Source organism: Poecilia formosa, unplaced genomic scaffold (assembly GCF_000485575.1).
Source record: "Poecilia formosa unplaced genomic scaffold, Poecilia_formosa-5.1.2 Scaffold43, whole genome shotgun sequence".
Taxonomy (NCBI): Eukaryota; Metazoa; Chordata; class Actinopteri; order Cyprinodontiformes; family Poeciliidae; genus Poecilia; species Poecilia formosa.
In genome coordinates, this window is record NW_006799982.1 from 81,480 (window position 1) to 105,454 (window position 23,975).

The 23,975-nt window shown below is 40.7% G+C and overlaps 1 long non-coding RNA gene across 1 annotated transcript; it reads left to right on the plus strand.

Moving 5' to 3' along the window:
• Positions 1-206: 206 nt before the first annotated feature.
• On the plus strand, positions 207-11,488 carry LOC103137694 (uncharacterized). Its single transcript, XR_476183.2, has 4 exons — positions 207-404; positions 10,600-10,708; positions 10,818-10,993; positions 11,207-11,488. It is a non-coding gene; the product is annotated as an uncharacterized LOC103137694 (long non-coding RNA).
• Positions 11,489-23,975: the final 12,487 nt, after the last annotated feature.

Sequence of the window (23,975 nt, forward strand, 5' to 3'; positions counted from 1 at the left end):
TTTAACATACTGAATGGTACAGGTACAGCTTAGTCCACATGCTTCTGACTTTCCACTGGTTATTAACTAGATTGCAGCTTTCTTTAGCATTAATGCTATTTTTTAGCATCAGAAGGCTTGATTAAAAACCGATGGGCACACTTTGGCATGCCCCGGTTAAATTTCTTCAGGAATTTTCTAGTTCTAACATGTCGTTCACATTTGACAGTTAGCTTCCAACATTAGCCCATCTCTGATAAGCCAAATGCGGATACAACATATAAAAGTTGTGTTGAACTCAACAGGTTAAGTAGCACACACAGTCACATTGAATGGCACTCGGAACACATTTTAGCACCAGTGATTTTTAGAGTAAAAAAGGATAAATTGACACACACAGCTTATAAGAACAGAAGCCCAATAAGGTAAGTTGTTCAAACACATTATTTTCATCAAACACTTTTCATTGTCTTTTCCTTCTCCGAGATCGACTCTTGGAGACAAGAGATCCAAAAGAAAACCAACCTTTAGTGGTTATGACAAATATTAAGCTGTTAAGTTTCAAAATAACGTGTGCTTAGAAAATCTAGCAATGCAACTTCAATGATTAGCGCGTTTTCTGGTAACCAAGTGCCATGAAGTAAACATCTGATTTTTATTTTTGCAAAACTAAAAATCTGTTCTTACTTTAATCTCAGAATTCTGAGAAAAAAGTCAGAATTATTATTTTTGAGATTAAAGTCAGAATTCGGACTTTTTTCTCTGAATTCTGAGATTAAAGTCAGAACTGATTTATTTTTTTTTCCAGTGGCCCTAATCCTCTTCTGTAAAATTCCGCTGCACATCAACATATAACTTTTTTTTTTAACTTGTGATGACAATTAGTAGCAAAGCATTATTATTGGATATTATATTCAAGTTTGGCAACTCTAAAACACTCATATTACTTCCAGTGAGGAGAAACATGTTGGTAAATTAAAATATTAGTTTAATCAGAATTCGGTCTGTGGAAAGAATAATTTTGAACCAAATTGCACTCAATATTAGTTTCCGTGCTTCTTGTTGCATTTTGTTGTTTTAAGTTGTTCATTTGTGATGTTTAGTTTAGTGTTTTGCTAAAATGATAGCTTTTAGCATTTTAGCTGCAGCAACAGTGTGAAAATTATTATGGACACATATTAGCACTAGTTCCATTTAGTAGACCTTTTCAGCTGAAGACATTTTAAAATGTCACATCAGGAAATGCAGCAGTGCATAAATGATGGCAGCATTCCAATCTAAGCAGAAAATGATATTTGGTCACTGATGGGAGTTTTCCATTGTTAATGTCACTGTGTCTTTCATACTGTCACATGTCAAAATAAGGCTTTAAGAACTATTTTTCTATGATTCCAACATTTGTTCAGGCACTATGTGGTACATAACCTTTAACATGATAACTAAACTCATTCATACCATTTGATTTAATCAGAGGATATTGTGTTTTATTCCACCGATTACATTCAGAAGTAGCCGTACATATGCTGCATGTCAGTGAGTGTTCAGACTCCTACTCATCTGTACTCATCAAAGCCCTTGTTCTCCAAGAGATCTTTGAAGTGAAGTCTTAACAACAAAAGGAAACATCAGTTAGCAGACGCCGCTCCACTCAGGCAATGTGACGACGCGAAGCGGCAATATGTGAAACTGTGGGAGGCCTGAATTAATTAGCCATTAAATAAGACAAGCAGCGGGAGTTAATTTTAAGTTAGATACCCTGGAGCAACACAGATATGATGAGTATTAAGAATTGACAGGAAAGTGAAGTGTGGTTGAGATTTCTGTCTGACGGTGAGCAGCTGGCTGGCTGGTAGACACCGAGGACCAAGGCTAAGAAACGGTGAAGCCGCTCTCTGCAAACATTTATACATGGCAGTTGGTGGCTGACAAAGTATAATTGCATGTTTTATTTCTTTCATGTACCCACCACTGGATCAAAATTGCTACACTGACATAGGGTATTTATATTAGACCTCTCTAACTTTTTGACATTTTTTCCCTTTTCAGCCAGAAACTTCTGTGTGTTTTCTATGGATATTATGTAATAGACATAAAGTAGAGTATAATTGTGAAGTGGAAGGAAAATGTTGTATGGTTTTCACACTTTGGCAAAAAATATGAAGTGTGACTTACATTTGTATTCAGCTCTATTGAATCAGTCAGTGACGTTTATGAGGCACCAACTCCACTGGAACCAGATGTCCGGATATACTGAAATGGAGAGCTTTATTTCAATTTTGACCTTCACTAAAATATTTGGTTGTATTAAAGGCTTTTAATTAAGCTTACTGTTAAACAATATAGCAAGAAAAATAAAATATTTATAGGCTATAATATTCAATTTCACATTTTTTTATTTAAATGTGCTTATTGAGATTGGAAATTTCCTTTATTTGTATACGAGTTCTAAGCATCTCTCCTTCTCCACTGATACCTGAGTCGCTTTGTTGCTTGCCTTCATTTTTAAAAGTCTGGCTGCTTCACTTGCACCTGTTGCATATTGAGCTTATAGAGCTCAGCACTGCCCCCCTATCAGTGAGGCTTAGTACTTTCTGCCTCCCCACCCGCATTTTCACCTCACATTTTACGGCCAATTACAAAGTCTAACTGTATCTGTAATTAGCATGACATGCAATAGTAATTTTCCAACTTTACATTTTTATCTGAACAGAGAACCGCAAGTTGGGTTCAGTTTAGATTTCACACGGGTGGACTCTTTTTATCATTTAGGTGACCTTTTAAGGTAACTGGTAACACTTTATTTTATTTAGGGGTATCGGAACAAATAGGGGTGAGAACATACACAATGCCGTAATTTTCTTTTTGTTTTTTGCAATATGTAATATCAATTTTTAGTATGTTGAAAGCCATTTGTCTTTTTCGTTCCATTGCACATTTGTGGGACATTTTGTCTTGGTCTGTTACATAAAATAACCAATAACATTTTGTGTTGTTCTTGTGCCTGTAAGGTGAAAAAATGTGAAAAATAGTTTGCTTTCACATGTGAAACATTGGATCTTTTCATCAAATTATTAGGAACCATGAACAGCAGCAGAACCCAAACTTTAAATGTTTAAAACATGCCCAACATGGTCATGGTATGAAAATAAGAACTTACTTCTGTGCAGCAGCTTGAAGATTTGCAATTATAACTTCTAAAGACTTCTAGCAAGGACCTATTTCTCAATTAGATATTTTAAGGCTATAATTTTTTTTAACAATCATTATTAGAACTCCCCAAACCCTTGTCTCAGTAATCTGCAGCCATAAGCTCCTGGACAGACTTACCACTTTGAACATTAAAATAATCAATGCTGATAACAAAAAGGAAAAAAAAAAAAAGTATTTTAGATAGCTAATTCCTGGGCTCAAAATATAATTAAGAAATGGCAATTAACAGAAACTGTGAGGGTCAAGTTCAGGTGAAAGACAGAGAAACTTTTTAAAAGACAAGACCATGTGGGAGATATTGTACGAAAATTCAATAAGGGTTTATAAGGTTGCTTAGATTTATCAAAATGTAGTGGTGGTGAGTTATTCCTCAGTTCAGCTTCATTTGCATAAATTGTACCACACGTGTTTAAACCACCAAGAGCATAAAACTCTCAGGGTTTTCCAAAGGCAAAAGAGTTAATATGAGCAAGAAACGCATGCAAGAACATAACCACCCTCCTGTTCAGCTTTCTCCATCACAACAGGGTAATAGTGCCTTCCTGCGAGAAAATACTAAATATACAAAGAACTATTTTGAAGTAAAACATTCTGATCTGATGGAATCATCTATTCTTTAATCACTGTTGGCTCTGTAGAGCCTGGCAGAGCTGCTGCAGGCAGACAGGCAGAAAGCCAAGCAGACACACTTCCAGTTCAACGTCAACGAAGTGAGCCAGATCCCGTCTGTACCAAACACACATTTAAACAAGCCCGTCTTTCATCTGCGTGCTTCTTAAACACACGCAACAGGTTGTTGTATCTGTCTGTTACTCGCATTTGAATTAATCTGCAGGCATGAAGACGTCTAAAAACAGAGCGCAGTAGCCTCGCTCACACCTCCTCTGTCTTCCAGCGCTGTGCCATCTGAGTCACCAACACACAGGGTCATTTATTGGTCATTAACTTTGCATTTAGTGAGACCACATTCTGATAATTGCCACACTGTGATAATTAACACCGGCAAAACTACAGTAAAGATGCGTCCCGTCTCCGCAGAGACACACATGGTGTCGGATTCCTCTGATTCTTTGCCTTTTTTTCTTGAGCCCCACTGGATATGAAGCATTGCACCCACGTTTGTTGTTGAGGTATGCAAATGTGCCACATCAATCTATGTGTTTGGGTTTGGTTGGTTTCAACCCATGCCCACCCCTACTCCTCCGAACCCCCCCATCCCCTCCTTACCCCACCTCTTTTTATCCACACCTCCCTCCTCCACCTTCCCTCCATCTCCCTCCTGCTTCTAAATCAGGGCACTCGTGTGCGCGGCAGAGGGCTGCTGCGCCCTCCTCTGTATCTTGCCCATATGCAAATAGGACTTGCTTTGATTAAAAGACAGCTGCATATTTCATTAAAGTCACCAGCGGATGTGTAGGGAAAGAAAAGGCACATCTCCCTGGAGAGGTGAAGGTTGTTTAGCTGGTGTGAATGCTGTGGTACCTAGCTTCTGTTTAGTGTCAGTGAGGAGAACAAACTGGACAGCGGGCTGCCCAGGGATTTCTCTGGGCTTTAATGGGACAGACTGACTGGTACATTAGTTAAAGCTCACTCTGATGCAAGTTACAAGTGAATGTTTACAGCATGAGCGCTAGAGCAAGAGGTGAAACAGCTGCATGACTTTCGGAGGCTAAGGTTTGCCTTGCAAACCCTTTACGTTTTTACTATTGAGATGTAACAGCCACAAACTTTAATCAAAATTAGAGGGATTTTGTGTGATAGTCCAAGGGCAAAACTTTGAAATAGAAGAACGGGAGCATCCCTTTTTAAGTCCTGCCTCAAATTCTCAATTCAGCTTAGTTCTTGATTTTGATTGGGCCATTCCATTCCTGTATTTGAGTAGCTTTGGCTGTATATTTAGGTTAGCTGATCTACGGAAGGTTAATCCTTCCACAGTTTCTAACAGGCTGTCTAGATTGCCCCATACTGGCTCAAATAAACAAACCCCACATCATGATCCTACCACCACCCTGTTTCACAGTGAGAGCAGTTTGTCCACAATCATCATCAGTCCAAATCGAGATTTCTCATAACTTTCTTCCAACAGCGGCTTTAATTATTGCCACTCTGCCTGAAGGGGTACTAGCTGTAAGGTCGACCTCCTGAGATGTGGATCTCTGCAGCTCTCCACCATTTAAAGTTCTGCAGAACTTCATCCTTGGCCCATGTTTGTTTTCTTAGAGTAAATTACAGACCAGTTGAAGGTGCACATGTAATCAGTGACATATTTGTTCACAAGTATTGGAGTATAAGTGGTGGAGAGAAATGTATGGCACACTTTTCATGTTTTGTTTGCAAAAACTGTTGAAACCCATGTATCCGTTTCCTCCCTCTTTAGCATTGTTCACTACTTTGAGGTTTGGGGTTGTAACGTCACAAAAGGGGTACAAATTTTCTTACAAGGCACCATACATGCCGTTTGCCTCCTGGTTACAGCACTGTGGTGAAATGAGGTATCTGACTTGTCTCTATTCGGTGTATAAGGATGTCTTATAGCGTGCTTTTTTGTTTTTAGCACAAAAAGACCTTACCTAGTCTTTTTGTGCTATTGCTTAAAGATGCATACAGGGGGTGAGGTGTGGGGGATGACGGTACCGGGTGAGCAGATGCTGGCACTTGGCCAGCTCCAGTGGAATTCAAAGACACTGGAAGAAATGGGAGGACTGATTATACTCTGCATAATCAGTCAGAGACGACTGTGGATGATGGTGAGCTCTCCTGCTTTCCTGACAGGACTGATTGTATTTATGCAAGGATTGAAATAAGGGCGGGGAGGCAGTGAGATGCTAGCAGGTGCAAGGAGAGCCGTAATGAGTGGCCCCCACTGCACAGCCAAGGACATATACCCAGGAGGAACTGATTGAATGCCATGCCAATAAAAGGAGGCAGTTTCATGCACCATTGACCCAGTTGGCATCCTCACAGTCACACTGCGATGAAACCCCCTTCGAGGTCACGATAATATGAATTACATTTTGTTCCTCTGCGGCTTGTGCTGCTCTGAGCTAGAATGAGACCAGACCCTTAAGCCAATTTTCCTTTTCTTTTCCTTCTGCTCCTGCTTTCCATCCGCTGTTTTCGTTGTGCGTCAAAGCTAGGGGAAAATCAGATTGAGTGTTTGTTTGGACAGAAACGAGAGGATCAAATTCTGGTTCACAATAGGTGGGGGGAAATAATCAGATCTGAGCCTGCAGCATGCATACAGCCGGAGACATTGTCCTTTCATTTTCTTTCTTGGTGGAGCTGCATGTCCCAAAGCGAGCTAATAGAATGCTTGTCTTGTATCTTTTCAGCCATGAACTTTACTCTGTCTCAATTACATTCAGTCTGGAAACATGCCTTGAAGCTAAATAAAGGGTTTTAGCTCAAATAAATTATTTGAAGAAGGATGTTCACTGATATTTTATCAGATAACATCTGTTTTTTGGGGGGAAAAAAGCACATTTTTGACATTGGTTCATGCTGATAACTTTAGAAAACAATAATAACAGAGACAAAAAAAAAAGGCAAAAGGTGTTCAAGTAAATTTGTAAAGAGATTAGAGAGCTTTTCTGTGTGATCCAAGTCCAAACCTTTAAATGGATAAATCAGGATACTCTCGCTGTGTGTGTTCAATCAGCTTCAGATCTATAAAAAAATCATTTTGTGGTTTTTCTTTTTTCGTACATCCCCTCACACAATCTGACTTTCATTTTATTGCTATTGGAAAGCCAGTTCCTCTGAAAAATATTGCTCCAGTATTGTTAAAATTGCCATTGTAAGATCCAAAATTTGATCCTCAGATAAACACTTCTGCCAGAGAATCACTATGAATGAAACTCCAACATTGCAACATGGACCCAATAATCTAAATTAGAAGAATTAAAAAAGAAACATTTATCCTTTTCCTTCTTGTTGGTCTGTAAACTCCCAATACGATGCACCGAAGTTTAGTTTGTAACGTAACAAGATGTAAAAATGTTCAATATCTTTTGTACGGCATTGAATAGACTATTTCATAATTGGTTATTATGAGTGATTGTGTTGTTTATTGACATATTTCTAAGAGTAATAGTGAACAAAACTGGAAGTAAAAAGCAATAAATCCAGTGACATTGTACTTGTTCACATGAGTTGGTTTGTTTTGTAATAGGTGTTTTTCTTGTTGTTCGCGGTAAAGAAAAATCAACGTTGCACAAAGAAACCTGGGTTTGTGCTTCTTCAAGATGCAGATCTCGTTATTGTCTTGAGTAAGACCACGAGTGGTTTGCGTTGAGAGATCCGTTTGATTTCTGAGGAAATATTTAACATGAAACCAAACAGAAAAGGGATTTTGTAAAGTAAGTATGTCTGGCGCTTTCCAAAAGCAGCTCGTCTCTGGATGTGTGCTGCAGATATTGCAGCAGTGCTTCCTGCTGTTTAAATATCAACATAGCATTGGAAGGTGGAGGTGCGAAATAAATAAAAATATTGTCCTCTTCCTCATCCCTGACATTAATGTATATACAAATTCACGAGCATCTCGGTGCCCTTTCCACTCCATCGAGCTCTGCCCACTGCTCCCTTGTGTTATCGGTTCACTGTTTTCTGCAGAAAATAGAAGTTAAGCTCACCTTATTTACATTTATATGATCAGATTTTCCTCCTTATGGAAGGTATGCAAATTTGCCCTTTTCAGGAGTCTTGAGTTTGTATGTTTGTTGCGAAGGGGATGAGTAAAATAATAGCAATGCCCTCAAGGAGGAAACGCACCCAAGTTCGGATTTTCTGGACCTCATGAATTTTGTGATGATCAGTTTTGTTTCTTTTCCGGGACTTATTAAGACGTTTGAGCTGTAGGGATACAATACATGAGATTGATGTAGACTCAAAATGTCTCTTTTTTTTTTTTTTTTTTTGCCTTACAATCTGGTGTTTTCAGAATATCATCTTTCATTTTCTTCACCTGTCGGCCTCTAAATTCATCCATCAGATTGTGCTTCTTGTGAGATGTGAGAGGGAAGGGGGAGGCAGGGTGTGCTCGGCCATCAGTCTTAAATCCTCTGTGTGTCGGAGCAGAGATGGGGATAAAAGGTAAATACGAGCGCTGGCTGGATGAGAAAAACCTCAGTGAGACATAAAATGTGTATGAAGGTGGACATTCAGCTCCAGTAAAACTTCTAAACCCCCTTGTGGATTGACTGGCCGAGCCTTGCTCCTCTTTGATGTTTGTGCACATACAAGAGTGTAAGTCTGTGTGTGCGTGCGTGTGTGTGTAGGTGTGTGTGTGATTGTAGTGGGCAGATAAGACAGAAAAGCACTTGAGCAAATTGCTTTCTGCCCAGGTCGGCATACTGCCAGTGCCGGTCTTTATTCTTTAGAACAGCCATTGCAGAACTTCAGGCCGGCTCGCCCTGTTGCCCGGCTTCAACACTTTGCCTCTCTTTACCTTCCAGCAACCTTATTGATGAAATGCTGATGTGGAATATTCAAGTGACATTCCAGCTGAAACCAAATAGTATAATCAGGTAATAAGAAATTAATTTTCCCCATGGCTGCACTTTGGCTGAGGTGTTGATGCTGGGATGGAGGAGAGAAATAAAAAGGCACACGATGCAGGTGGAGGGCGGTCTCTTGGTGGCCCTCTCTCTCTCTCTCTCACTCTCTCTCTCTCTCTCTGTGTGTGCATCATCATTTCTCATGACACACACTGACGGTTTGACAGCCGGCCCCCCACCACCGCACACATTCACACACCCCGTTTCTCCTGTGCTCATACAGATTTCCAGATACTTTAACATTAGCGCTAAAACCAGCCTCTCCACACCACTGAACTGTAAATGACCAACCCAACGGATGCCACATCATATGCACATAAACAAACGTGCGCTGTCAGGGGAGAAACTTGATGACTGTCAGAGTCTGACATTGTGAGTGGCAGAGCACTGCTGGTTCAAGTCTGTAACATAAACTGCTTTGCAAAAGTATTCCACATTTAAATTTTACAGTTTTTGACATTTAAAGCAAATCCATCAATGGATTTTGTTGGAGGGTTTATCTGGTAGTGCAACTCAAAGTAAGTGCATAACTATAAAATGAAAGAAGATTAAAAAACAAAAAAACTTTCTGAATAAATATCTAAGTAGGTGTGCCAAGCTGTGAAAATGTCCCAGACTGACGTTTATAAGGGTTTCCATTTACCCATTTATGGACAATCTATGTATGACATATAGGGGATTTGTGTCCACTTATGTAGGCGACATGTGGAAGACTTGGGTCAGATAGGATCAAAGCTGAAATTTTTGACCTACATATGAAATGCTGTAGAAATGAAAAACTAAAACTGGAAAATCCTGGGAATTCATAGTGAAACATAGTGGGGGCAGGATCATGCTGTGGGAATGTTTCTCTTCAGGACGTCTGATGGGAAAAATTGATGGAGGACTGAACCCAATTGCCTGCCACACTGAAGATTTTTGCATTACTCTGTGTTCAAAACACAATTGAGGCTTATGGTTTTATAATAAAAATGTGAGAAAGTTCAAAAGGTACTTGTTTTTTTTGTTTGTTTCTTCTCACACCTCCAAATTTAATCCTTAATCTCTCCTTTCTTCTCCATTCCATCCGCTTTTGTTCATCATGCTAGTTAATTAGGAGGCAGAAGTCCATCGGTGTCAGTGCTCTTGTGTTTTATTGTTCCTCCTTCTTGCCAACCCCACCCCCGACCCCCCTCAGGGTGGAGACATCATTAGCCCTCCCCCACATCGCATAGATGCACACACATTTCATGCCACAGTCCCCACAGCCCATCCTGTTCTGGCCTGGCATGACCATCCATCTCTCTCCTCAACCGCCACCCACCCAACCACAGCAATCACCCCACACCGCCCCTCCACCTCCACCTCCCCATAACGCCACCCGTTTACCTGAGAGCATTTGTCTTCCCGTCGCTCTGTGAGCAGTGGCCGACGCAGTGAAGAAAGACAGGCTGTGAGGAGGGTGAAAGAAAATAAATAAAAAACTCACTGGCAATATGCAAAAATGTGAAAAGGTAGATGCGGGTTGTCCTGGCAACGGCTCTAAGGTTATTTCCAAGCGCTGATGGAAATCAATGTCATGTGCCAGGCAGGCAGGCACCTCCGTCCTCAGGAAAATTAGAAAGAGTGGGGGGGTTGAAGGGAGGGGAGGATGAGGAGGGAGGGCTGGAGGGACAAAGAAATATGCAGAGGAGTAGAAAACACTTTTTTTTTTCTCTTCTGAAGGTTTGCTCCAATGTTTTGTAGTTTTTTGCTATAGGTCATGTTTCTTTTGTTACCGCTCTCTGGCACCAGCCTTACTTCCTTCTTGGGTTCAAAAGGGTGAAAACAAAATTCTGTTTGTGAGATAAATCAGTTTTTTTTTTTCCTTTAACAGAACTGTGATTGACTTACCTGCTTCAGGTTGTGTGAAGACAAAAACAGTAATCTGGCATTCAGATGGATGACCTATAAAGCAGCACTGGAGGATTAGCTCAGCCTGGCAGGTCGGAGTTGCGTTCATTACAGATTTATTTTTTCCTGAACTAGCAACACCCACCGTTGATTTTGGAAATTCCAGCTCAGCATGACTGATTTTGAACCTTCTCTCCGCAGACGTCCTGTTCTGCTGAGTGACATTTTCTACTGCAGGAAAGATGAACAGGGTTCAAGTTTGGAGCCACTTCCAGGGACACAAATGCTTTTAAGCTTTTTCAAGGACAGCTTTTCAAATGTCGTCAAGTGATTTGTCATTCACGTTATGAACAATGTTTTCCTCAATTATTCTGAAGGTAAAGGTATTTTATTCTTAGTATGAAATAACTTAAAATTGAGTGCTTAAATACTCACGTTGCTAACATAAATGGATAAAAGTTTTAGTGCAGTGGTTAAATGAGAACAAATTCAAACATTTTAGCGTCAAATGCAAAACACAATGTGAAGAGGAAGTAACATGAAACAAAGTGATGGTTGCATCATCTTGTGTTGTTTTTTTTGTCCATCAGGAACAGGAAAACTGCTGAGGTGGAGACTGATGAAGTCAATACGGTCAGTCCTGGAAATAAACCTGGTAGAGGCTGGAGAAGAATTGAAACTGGGCTGGAGGTTCACCGTCCAGCATGACGACAACCTAAGCATACCAGTCAAAAACAAGACCTAATTTCAACTGAGAATTTTCTGGGAGAACTTGAAAATCACTGTTCAAAGACACACTCCACTCATTCTGAGAATTTTTTACTTTTTCTGATTTATAATTAACAAAAAAAAAAAAGAAGAAACATTTACAAAACGTGTTGTTTTGGTTCACAGTTATGTACTACTTTGTGTCAGTCTATCACATAAAATTCTGCTAAAACACCAAGACTTGTGGTTGAAATGTGAGAAAATGAAAAGAAACACTTGGTATGAATTCTTATTTTGTCATCCTGGCTCAATTTGATTCGCCTCAGTACAAAAATCGCATGTTAAAATAACAGCTGCTCATAGTGTTTTGCATTTCTGTCACAAACAAACAAGCTACCAAAGTTTTTTGCTCACGTATCCAATGTTAGCCTGCCAGCGTTAGCCATGTGCAACATTTTGTAAAACTCTTTTTTTTTCCTGCCAGTCGAGAATGAATATTTTTGGCCAGATTTGATTTAATTACCCTTAAAGTATAATTTACAGTAGAAAGCTCTGCAGAGCCCAGGCTGCCACTGATGGATATAACCATGGCAGGCCGCTGTGTGGAATAGATGAGCCGTGTGTGCCAAGCCAATGGGTCCTCCCTCTCATTTGCATAGCTAACATGGCATTCACATTCCGGTTGACACATTTTCAACCTGCCACTTATCCTATTACTGGCTGTCCCCTGTCTCAGCATTGTTTGCTGTGTCTGCACTCTCTCCTCTTGCCAGCCCAGTTCCCACACTGTTGTGTTTCAGGGAAGCTCACAGGCTGTTTAGACGCTGCAGAACTGGACATAGCCGGGTACGTCTAGAAACACCTGCCGGCACACTTTGGAAGACGACATGAAAGGAAATATTCACATCCAGTGCACCTCTCTTAATGCCACATGAATATACGTTCCAAATGAGTCACTTGGCGCAATAGCAACACTGAAAACCAGCTGAATTACACTGAACAGCAAAACAATCTTTGTTCAAGTAATTTTAATATAAAACGTAACTTGGACATTTTTTCATGGGTCATATTCTAGGTTGATGAAAAGCAAGATGAGATATTTTCTTCAGACACGCCTGCATGCATGCATAATTTCTTTGTTGCCTCGTGTGTATTGTGCAAGTTTCCATTATGGAGGTAATATTTTGTCATTAAGGTTTAATTTTTGTCGGCGCCTTTGCTCTGCATGTTTAATTTGAGTCTTAAATAAACTCCCCCGACCCTGCAGCCATTTCTGCCTCCATTTGCTCCTCTCCCTCCCTCCGCTTTCCCCTTCACTAACTTCCTCCCCCTTTTCCTTTCCCTTTCTGATCTTTTTAGAGGGCAGCATTGTGCTGCAAGAGAAATACATTTCCTTGGGCAACAAAAAGGAAACACTTATTAGTGTTAAAGGATGGGTTACCTTGTTCACCTTCACCGTCACCGCAGGATACGTTCTGTTATTATCTCACAGAGCCGCAGTGGCATTTGCTTCATCACAGGACTGCCGACTTGGAGTGTGTCGTTCTGCGGCGAGCCTTTCAAAGTTTCATGAATCCTTCAGCAGGGGGCCTCGGTATCTTTAATGCAAGACATCCATGGCATTTCTGTAGAGTTCTACCCTTAAATTGTTGTGCAAACTGACTCACTGCTACACTCTGAACTCTGCAAATCTAAACCCACCAAACAGATTCTATGGTGGAGGAGTTCAGTTGGATGCTGCTGCCGTGTCACACACTGATCTGCTGATCCATTTTTGATGTGCTGTGTTAGTAGACTATGGAAGACATGAATATTGATGGAGGTGTTGAGATCCTGTACATTGCACAGTGATTTCCACCCATCAGGCTATGCAAATTATATCTACTCACATCTCTGTTCCACCATACTGCCCCCTTTTTCTTCTTAATTAATGATGCTTGGAAACTGTTTTCAGTTCCAAGAAGATGGGCAGAATTAGAACTGATATTAATGTTAAGCAATTATTAAGGATTTGTGCTGTTCCTTAAGTCATCAAGAAAAAATGTTTCCCGTTAAATGATCTTATGCATCTTTATCTTCAAACTGCACTGAACCGTGCAGTAGATTTAAAACATGTTAATGTGAATTCAAGTGAGAAACTGCTGCGTTTTTAAGTCTTATTTCATACTTATCGCAATCCTTACATGTATTTTCCTGTATTTACAGTGCTCTGCTAAAGCACAGATTCCGCATAAGATTTAGATCTAGACTTTGACTAGGCCAGTTTAACACATGATTGATCTGTATGTTTGGGGCTGTTGCTCTGCTAGAGGAGGGATACCCAATGGTGGGATTGAGATTTCATTTAAGGTGTGAAAACAAGTGCGGGGGGGAAATTTGTTCTGTAAATGTGACTACAGATATGTAAGTAGCATTTACAAATGCATAAAAAATTATTTTGGACGTGGCTTTTGTCATTGCAGGAGCTTAACTGTAGAACCACCTTTTAGTTCATTCGTAGCACTTGCACACTAAACCAATTACAATGTTTTTTTATTATTATTTATTTTGTGAGTGTGAAGTCAAAAGAACATAGAAACCTCTGTTGGAAGATGAGCCTCCATACTAGCCTCAAGTCTGCTGCAGCCTCTAACAAGTTTTCTTTCTTTCTCCTGTATATGCACACATATTTTGAGCGTTGGTTAAAACGTTCAGTGTTGGTCTCTTCTGACCAGGTAAGTTTTTTCTACATGGTTGCTGTGTTTCTTCAATGCTTCCTGATGAATATCCAGCAGGACTTCTTATGGCTTTCCTCTTGCCACTTTTCTACAAAAGTCAGATTTTGTGGTGTGGATGACTTATAGCTGTTCTATCAACAGATTCTCCCACATGAGATATTGATCTCTGCAGCTTCTCCAGAATCACAGTGAGTCTCTAGTTGCTTCTCTACTTAAGGTTTCTATGCCTAGATTTACTGTTGAAGTGGGGTCTTTATGTTTGATGAATTCTCGCTGGTAACTGCAATTAGTTTCTCAGGATTTTATTTTGTAGTATCTGAAAAAAAATTGACTCAAACAAATGGACGTCAACGTTTTTTTTTATTTATTTATTTTTTAATAACCTGAAGACCATGTTAAATTCTTCTGCTTTCCGTTCTACTTTGTGATCAGTCACTTAAAATTCCCAGTAATCCACTCGGGTTTGTAGCTGCAGTTATCCTGTAAAAGTTCATGGAAAATTTTGCAAGGCAATACAAATAAGTATGGAAGATTACAAAGCCTTTCCTGTAAAACCATTTGAAGACTGACAATTTTCAAATATAATTTCCTGCTGGTTCTTTTGCCCATCGTTTTTTTCTGTACTGTGCGTTACATATGTGTAAGTTGAAGTAAAGCTCTTTGCTCATTAACATTCAGTTTCTAGTGATTAATAAGTTTGCATGGCTACAGAATGCTTTCAAGCGTTTGCATTGAAATCTGACAACCTCCACTGTCCCTCCCCCAGAATCTGCACCTGTACATGATAAAACACACCTGACAGCAGGCAGATATGCTGAATTATAAGTCGTCTACTCGCCTCATCGTCTACGGCCAATATGGGCCGCGAATCTCGTTTTCATCTTGAAAGATGAAAAGAAGATGGAGGGCAACCCATAAAGAGGAAAAGTGAGGAGCAGGAGGGGGGGGATAAGCGATAAAGCTGACATCAGGGTCAAGTGCTTATCTAGCATCACATTTCCCTTTGAAATCCGTCTATACGAGTATGCTCCTCCTCACACTTTTAGAGGCTTTGAGTGCACATGTGTGGGTCTGCAAACAGCCGCACAGACTAAGAGCACGTGAATAAAATCGGAGGAGTACAGGAGAATATTGCTGGTTGTTTTAACTGTGAGTGTGTGCAACAGAGAATGTATGCAGGAGATGAGAGAAAGGGAGAAGCTATTCAGCATGGAGGTAGTAGCTCACTGACAGCCTGCACTGCCACGCTCAGCCAGTTCATTGCTGTCATTCCTTACTTCTTTTGACATTTTCAATTATGTCTTTCACACATGGCTGGGCACTTGTTTTTTTTCTTCTTCCATGCGCTCCTTATCGTCATTCTTCACTTTTCTGTCTCACTCTTATGCTCCCACCTTCCCAGTCTGTTCCTCCACCGTGCTCATTCCATTTCCTTTTTAAGTGGCTGCTCCCTCTTTGCTTTGTGTGCCACAGCTGTTCACGTGCCGGGGGTCAGGTAGCCCTGCGATCCTATTACTTCCTCCCTCTTCCTCGGCGCGGCGTGAGAAGGGCGAGCGACGGGGCCGACGGAGGAATGAAAAGGAGGCTGTCAGAGATGTCAGGGGAGTCCTGTTCAATTTATCAACTTATACTGACGGGGTTCACATGGGGCAAGTTGCAGAATGTATGGATGGATCTGTACTACTTTTTTTTTTTTTCCTATTTACATCCTGCCCTCCACTAAAACCTTTGAGAGAGATTAAAATAAAAGTATCTACTGCGCATTGTGGTTTTGTTTTCCCAGCTGTTCAGATCTGGTTGCAATCATTTGTGTAAACTCTCCACTTCAACCTCAGATGAAATTATGGGAAAGAAGTAAGTTATTGTGATAAGTGCATAAATGGTGGCGTAAAGACAACAAACGCTGCCAACTGTTCCAACAGGTTCATCAGAAAAATTATAAAAATAAAGAATAACCCTTTTCATGAAAACAACTTCAATTTGAAGTTAAAATTTATATTTCGACTATTATTTAGGTAAATATCCTGCATTTTGTCATTTTGATGATGACCGCAGCCTTGACAGAATGGCACTGATCAGAAATGACGTCACATTTGCTCATTTATATTCATAAATGCGCAAGTTGCCCAGATGTTTGGACAGAGTACAAACAGAATGTCAACATCTGAAATGATTCTGAATTGATATTCAATGGGAAAAAAATTATTCCAATGCATTAATAAATCAATAGTTTGACACCTGTCTTCCTGGCTGGATAGGCCCAGATAACTTTGTACTAGTGAGTGGTTTCTACCAACACCGTTTTCTTTTCACCCACTTTGAGTCCTCTACGTTTCAACCAACATTGAAGCGGCGGTACACCATGTTTCAGTATTGAAACATATTGAAGCGAGCGAAGCTCCCAGGACCTTCGTCATCTTCCAAAGTTATAATCATTTCAGATGTCGTCGTTCTGTTTGTGCTCTAATTGTTCGAACATGCAGGCAACCGCTTATAAATATGAATGAGCAAAGGTGACATCATTTGTAATCAGCTCCATTGGGGAGTACGATCTCCTAATGTTTTCCTTTCCTTCCATTAGAAAACACATTTTTTTCTTTATGTCTTATTGTTCTTTTTTAAACAGGATAAATGTCTGGTGTAACTGAAAGAACTGCGTACATGGCTAAATAAGACACAATATGACAGCAGCTGAGGTTCTGCTGGCTGTTCCTGCCTCCTTATTAGGAGTTTTCCTCTCCACTGTTGCCTCGAATCAGATTATATCTGACATAAATGAAACTGAGTTCCTACAATGTGATTTGTCTTCTTTTCCTAATTTATTCAAACTTTATTGAACACATGATAAGGTGATTTTAAGAGAGGAAAAATTCTTGAACTTTAAAAACCTTTTGACTCGTTAAATCCTCTCTTACGCCCGGGTTCAGAAAAATGCTGTGCGCAAAGACTGAGATCACACAGAGATAACAGCGTCACAATAATCAGCATTTATTCAAGACAGATGCATACTATCACCAGACAAGCACATCACATAACATCAGAAACCTCAGAGCACAAACAACACATGAATTTACCTGAGAGAGAAAAAGACAAAAGATGGAAACGACAAACAAAAAGCAAAGACGTCTTTGGAGAAGTTGCAAGAGCAAAATCTAATGTGTTACTTCTGTGTGGAAAGTTTTATAGTAAAAGGCGTATTCTTATCTTTAATTTATTCAAATAAGGCGTATCTTTGCTCATCCAATCCAGGAGCTATCTCTGACCCTCTCTAAAGCCAGGAACTCCTGCCGTGTTTACAGCTTTTCACAGATGAGTGTGAAAAGCTGGAACTTCTCCTGTATTGTTTTCCCACACAGACAAAAGGCAGTTCAAACGATCCTAGCAAACCATCTGCTGGAACTACAGGTAACATAAAGGTCAATAGGCCAGAATAAGTTACTGATTTAAAGCCACAATTTAGGCCATTTGAATCAAGACATGTTAAGTTTTAAAACTAGCTTATCTTAAATTTATTTTCTTAACAGTGATAAACTCAAATTACCTAAAGCATAAGTTATATAAATCATTACCATAGACAGAGGAAAGAAAAATAAATTACTATTTAATATTTCAGTGTTGGCTCTAGTACTAATGAGCTAACTGACTAATTAATTGAGCCCCAATGAAAGCAGAATGTTATTCTCCACTAAGTGCGTCGAAAGACACCAAGAGCGGATCATTTTCTTTTTGGACAACTTTGATTTACTGATTGATCGATAATCGGACTGACTAAGTGATGGCTTTTGTAATGGGAAGAAGCCCATTTTTCTCCATTAAGGTAAACTTGTGGGGCGGGGGTCCCCTTACGCTCAGCCATGATGTAATGTGTATGTTCTAATGACCTCAGCATAATCACCGCCATTATGACACAGGCTTTCGGCTCCCTGAACCACTCCATCATCAAAGTGTTACCTACTCATGCCTACAGCCAGCGCTCATTTACTCCTCGATCCTCTTCTGCACCAGTTGGGCTGACAGATTAGTGGAGCAGCTGCCAGATCTTTAGCCAAATCGCAGCAACAAGGCTCTGTGTGATTCTGGTTGAGCCAGACAGAGCGTGCGTATGCGGTTGGCGCCCGCCAATCAGGTGCCCTCTGTTGTTCTGGCTTTCATCTGGAGGCAGCCAATATAGCAGGAGGCCAGATATCTGTTTTTCCAGGCAAATCAGGGGTAAAAGCTTGCCAGTTCCTTCTGCCCCTTTATCCCCACTCTCCTGCTGACTCTTAACCCTGACCCTTCCTTGGGGGGGTTCCCCCACTTGGCAAGAGAGAAGCCGAAAGGAGAGGAGGGGGAAAAAAAATGTTGGAAGTCAGTAGTGCAGGCTGAACAAGAGGAATGAGGAAGTCATGGTCAAGGGCTGATTAATGAGCCTTTAATTTAATCAGCATGTCCCATCTCACCAGGGCCTCCTTCCACGTGGCTCTGAAGCAGCTTATTATTTTAGCAGGTCTGTGGTCGCCCCCGGACCCCTCCCCCTTTCTCCACCACATTCGATTCTTTTCCAGCCTCTCTTCTATACAACGCTCTTATCTGTGGCGGCATGGAGGATATGACTTGAGGGGAATGATTAATTGAGCGTTACAGACCATGAGGGATGCCTTACTGCACCGCATTTTATTTTCAGACCTTGTGCTCAGATATCCAAACAGAAACTAACAACACTGCCCATTGTCACACGGTGATTGTTCTTTATATTGCATATTGGCTTCTGTTGCACTTGGTCTATTCATTTAGCTAACGGTTTAATAATGGCCTTATGTTTTTATTATTAAGCTCAGTAACTAATGTCTCTAGCAAATTAATCTAAATTATTCAGCAATGTGATGTTCTGGGTAATACATAAATGTAGCTGATCTAAAAATTAATTCATAAAACCTGCGTTACAATCAGGTTAAGAGTATGAGGAGTTAGTTGCCAAGAATCAAAAAACTGTTTTTACCCAACAACAAAAGAGATTCACAAACTCAGCATCGTCTTTTCTTTATTTATTAATTTTAGTTGCTTAAGCATAACCAAACAGCTCGGATAGCCAAAATGTAAGCTACCATAGATTAAAAATCATTTTGGTACAACCAAAACCTTCTATGCTATTGTTGGGTTTTTATGTAAAGATCAGCATAATAATTGGTTGTGAAATAGAAGGAAAATTATTCATAGTTTTCAAAAACGGTACAACTGTAGCTACTAGTGTGTTTTCCCCAGCATGATGCTGTTGGACCATTTTTCACAGTCTGCGTTCAGAGTGATGTGTGGCCTAAAATTTGGTAAATGTTGGTCTCTTCTAACCAGAACACGTCATTTTCCCAGGTTTGCTGTTCCTTACAGGACTTCTTATTGACTTTCTTCTTCTTCCATAATGATCAGGCTTGTGAACTGCACCAACTGAATTCTTTTGCAAGGCGCTGTTGTTCTCGTCAGGGTTTGCTTCTCAGAAAGAAAAGCAAAATTTAAGTCTGGTCTAGCAATGCCAACATAAACCAACACTGAACACAAAACTGAAACTTTCTGACTGCACAAAGTTTGAGTGTGACAGCACAGGAACAATCCCCACAACACCTTTCTGTTTCTGAAATGTTTAAATAGCAGACTCAAATCCTGTAGCAGCCCCACTGCTAGCAGCAGACAGTATCATGTAAAACCAGCCTCTCCTTGCCTTTCATCGCTAACACAAGTTGTCACTCTGCAGACTGTTCACACCCTCGCTCAAGCTTTGGGTCAGATAAAACAGCGCACGCAGCACCTTCTTTGGCGAATGCAGAAAGCGATTCATTTATTGCCAGATAATTAGAAATGATGGCAGGTGAGGGTAAAAAAAAAAAGAGAGGGTGGAAGGAGTGATGGAATAAGAAAGGCTTTGTAGTGAGTCAGAATGGAGATGAGAGAAGCTCTTTAATTCCACCTCTGATTACTAAGTGGCTTCGTCCATTATCTTTGCACAGTGAATAGCAGAACACCATAAAAGTAAAATGTGACTCATCCATCCCTGCCGGTTATCAAACACAGCGGCGTACTGGTGCCAGCCCCCCCTCCACCTCATCTGTCCCTAGGGAGATTGACACAGCTCCTGCTTAACATAGTCCTTCAGAAAGTACACATAGGTTGTGTCCTTGTGTTTCCACATTTTAAATCTCCCTTTTGGAGGCATTAACAATCGGTACATGTGTGTGTGTGTGTGTCTGCAAAATTGCATATGTGTGTTTTCCTTCCTGATCCGAGACGTGGTAAGGAGTATAGGTCCCCTCCTCTATCCACGGCTGTGGTTCTCCAAGAGGTATTACTTCTCTTATTGCTGCTGAAAAGTTCCATCAGTGCCAAGCGCCCTGATTTATGTCCCTGATCCCACCACCTCTAGCTCCTTTCCATTAGGCTTTACAATATTCCCCCCATTGTTCAGCTCCCCACGTTATCAGCCCTGCCCAGGCGTGTCAGCAGTACCGACCTCGCACACGATCACGTTGAGGACGGATAGAGGGAAAGATCGAGGACGCAAGGAGAAGAGAAGGGGGGAGGGCACCCGGTGTTTAGATGAGGAGGGAGATGGAAAAGCGGGAGGCGGGGGATGTGAGGGTGGTTGAATGTGGGGGGAGATGGAGCAAGAGGGAGGCTGAATGAAATGAGGAAAAGGAGGTGGGGGGCAGCATGTAGAGGGAAGTGTAGGTATGGGAGATGTCCATCTAAGCCTCGGTTTTATTGTTCCTGAAAGGTTGGAGGGGGTGAGAGTGGGTGTGGGTATCGCTTAGACCAAATGTGAACAGACTGCGATGATGGCAGGGTGGAGATGTCATTTAGATGCATTACAGAGGGGACATTCTCTTAGTGCGCGTCCATTAAGATACCGTCTTTATTGCCTCCGAATGGACTGTGTGTTCTGCGCGGTGTTGACGAGATAAGGCGCACGCCGTTGCCGCTACTGACAAAAGTTTTTTTGATATGGATCCCGTTCTGTCAGTTTCACTCAGCCTTTCTGCCTTGAAGAGAGAGGTTTGGATGAAGACGGGAAGTCGGGGTGCACTTTGTTAAAATGGCTACCTTTTAACTCGGAGGGTGTACAAAATAGCGAGGGCAGATGTAGCAAAGCTGTTAAGAGCGCCACAATGAATGCTTAAAAAGGCAGCCTTGAGAAAGGTCGAGAGGGGCGCACGAGAGGAATGCGAATGAATGGGAACAATTTAAAGAGATTCAGGATCAAGGCTTGTCTTGATATTGTGTGAGCAAGATGGAGTGGATGAAGGTGACAGCGAAGAGGCAGAATAAGTGCAGTGAAACTTTTACGTTTGGTGAAGTTAAGCCAGTTCTGTGTCATCATAACCCAAATACAGTTCCTTAAAAAAGTTTTGTTTTCCTTTCAAATTTTTCACATAAACCAAAAAAAGTAATAGATATTTTTGGGGTTTTGCAATAGACTGACACAAACTAGCTCATTTTAGGTGGGAGAGTGGAAGAAGCGACTTTGAGCCGATGTTCACACTTGCGCCATTCTTGGCCTGCTAGGTCAAAAATACTTTTTGGTGACCACAGACTCAAGCGGTTCCCTCCAAGCCACTACTGGGCTAGTGTCCAACTGATACTTCCTACAGTAAACTGTCTTAGACCAATGAATCTGTTAAAATGGCTCAAGTCAGACTGAGCTTGAGCTGTTTTGTAATAAGAAACTGTCAGAAATTTTGATGCTACACCTTTTCAGTTTTTTTATTAGGTCAAAATTTCTAATTGTTTTTGCTTCTGCTTAACATTACAGGTACAAAAATGTGTTCCAATGAAGCTCATTGGTGAGATTAAAACTACCTACTGAAGATAATCTTTAAGCAGGTATAGAACACATTTTTCACTAAGTCCACATTCTTGTGATATTTTTTATTGGTCTGATGTAATATTCTAAGGTTTATCCTCATTAAAGCCCCCGTTTTCATTAGTCTTAGGCAGAAAATTCATCATAACTAATAAAAATAAAAATAGTGTAATTGATCTACATAATGTCTTTCACTTTGTAACTTGAGTTAATGAAATAAATGGACTTTTCAGTTATAGTCTAGTTTATAGAGATACAACTGAATGCGGTACTTTGCATTGATCTATCACACAAAATCCCACTAAAATACTTTAAAGTTTGTGGTTATAATGTGACAATACAAAATATCAGGCGTTTTGAATAGTTTTTCAAGACCCAGTTCATATTGCATTCCTTTCTCTTTCAATTCTGCAAATGCCAGCTCAGACAATGACATGGTGAATTTCAAATGAGTTTCAAATCGCCCTCATTTCATATGTGTGGCGAGGGGGCCCTTAACCCGTTGAAGAGCTGAATCCTTCCTTTAAGAAATCCCTCTGACACGCACCTTTTAAGCGGAGAAGGATGAGAAAACACGGATGAAACGGGGGAAAAAAGGAGAGGGAGGAGGTAAGCAGGGCGGCTGATAAGCTTGCCTGCCTGCAACTCTGTAGAGAATAAGGCAGAAGAAGTTTTAATATCTCTAAATCAGTTGCGCGATATTGAAAGTGTCATCTAATTGAAAATGATTTAGGACAGAGGGCCCGCCTGGCAATCATATATAAATTCACTCCTGACACCAGCTCCAAAGTCTCTCTATTTCTGTTTTATGAGTCATTTGCATGGTGGGGGCCTCGGAGAGTATAAACCATGCAAATTATATGGAGCGCTGCACAAGGTGATGTATCCCCTCCCCTCCTCCAGCTCTCCATCTCGCTTTCATTCCCCCCCCTTAGCCTCAGGAGAAATGCTTTCTGCTTTCCTGCCGCCTTTGTCCAGAAAGTCATTTATTTCTCTTGTTGTTTGCTCACTTGTTATTTTACAGCTTGCTGCATAGGTTGGGGAGAAGGAGTCGGCTGCCGCCCCGTTCGACTGAATGACTGTCATCTTCCATTTGTAGCTCCATGTAATACGTGGAAGTTATTTCCTTATTTGTAGCGGGGGAAAAAATAGATGGAGATACTCACAAAAGAAAGTATGGTGTATATCTGCATCGTGGTACATAACAATGAATATCCTTGTGCTTTAATGTGGCACTGAAAGCCTTGGAACACATCCATGCACTTTAGACTATAATTCAAAGCAATACCTGCGCCATCTAAAGCTGGACACTAAATAAAGAATCATATTACAACGTCTGAGTTGGCTTTCTTCTCCTTAAGTTCTGTCATTAGGATTCTCTTCTTTCAAGCCATCGGCAGAAATACTCTACATGAAGGGCGGCATGAAACGCACGAGAAATTCAAAAGAACGTTTAGAGAAAATAACGTTGGTAAGATGAGACAAGTGGATGGATCACAGTAATTCTCTCCCTGACTGAACGCCTTTCTTTTGAAATGGTTGTAGAGCGCCGCAGTGTAAGCTCGGAGGAGCTGGCTTTATATGTTGTAACCTTTATGACCCCTATAAAACATTTATGATCTAAAAAAAAAAAAGTTCTCTACAGAGAAAAAGTTTTATTATGGCAGGAGATAATGAGGAGGAAAAAGATTAAAAGAGTAAAACTAAAAGTAAACCAATCTGAAATTTATGTACGTTGTTAAAGTTTGTAACCTTTGGGGGGGGGGGGGAAGCGATTTAATCATCTTCAAAGCAGTTTGGGTCAACGTGAAGAGCAGACCGGCACTCGCTGCCTTTTTAAATGTGAAACAAGTCAATATTCTGAGTTCTTGATTCTGATTTCATCGTTAAAGACTGAAGCGCCCAACACACATCTCCACTAATTTCCAAGATGAGACGACAATTGTTTTCCCTCCTTCAGCCAAGCAACCAGCAAAAGTCATGCATATGAAATTTTGAGGTAGTGCACATAGACATTCAGCATGTGAACGTTGAAAAATGTCCAACTTTTGTCGCTGTCATCACGTCCAGTGTGTTGCCTTTGGCCCGTTGCTGTTGTTTGTTGTT